Source organism: Myotis davidii, unplaced genomic scaffold (assembly GCF_000327345.1).
Source record: "Myotis davidii unplaced genomic scaffold, ASM32734v1 scaffold425, whole genome shotgun sequence".
Taxonomy (NCBI): Eukaryota; Metazoa; Chordata; class Mammalia; order Chiroptera; family Vespertilionidae; genus Myotis; species Myotis davidii.
The window spans coordinates 3,171,584-3,172,176 of record NW_006296413.1 but is presented as its reverse complement, the minus strand read 5'-3'; positions in this window follow the sequence as shown (position 1 = coordinate 3,172,176).

Genomic DNA, 593 nt, shown 5'->3' with positions numbered 1-593 from the left:
GCGGAGGCGGGCCGCTGGGGCCTGACTTGGGCGGGCGGGCCTGACTCGGGCTCAGCGTGACTTACCGGGTGATCCTCTGCTTTGCACAGCTGGGAGTCGCGAGGAGCTAGTGGAACGGCTGCAGAGCTACACCCGCCAGGTAAGTGTTGGCGGCGGGAGGAGGCCTATCTTGACCTCTCAACTCGGTCTTGGTTCTTTGTGTTCGTCGGCACAGCTAGCGGGGCTTTCCCTTTTTGCGTGTTGTTGTCTTTACCTGCTCTCGTGTAACCGTTTCTATACGCCTACTGGTCTTCCCAGTGCCCAGCCGAGCTCCAGCAGACAGGCCTGGGTAAATGTTGTTGCATGGATAGGAGTGAACATCCCTTAGTGCAGCGGTTCTCAACCTGTGGGTCGCGACCCCTTTGGCGTTGGAACGACCCTTTCACAGGGGTCGCCTAAGACCATCCTGCATATCAGATATTTACATGACGATTCATAACAGTAGCCACATGACAGTTATGAAGTAGCAACGAAAATAATTTTATGGTTGGGTCACAACATGAGGAACTGTATTTAAAGGGCCAGAAGGGTGAGAACAACTGTCTTAGAGCAAT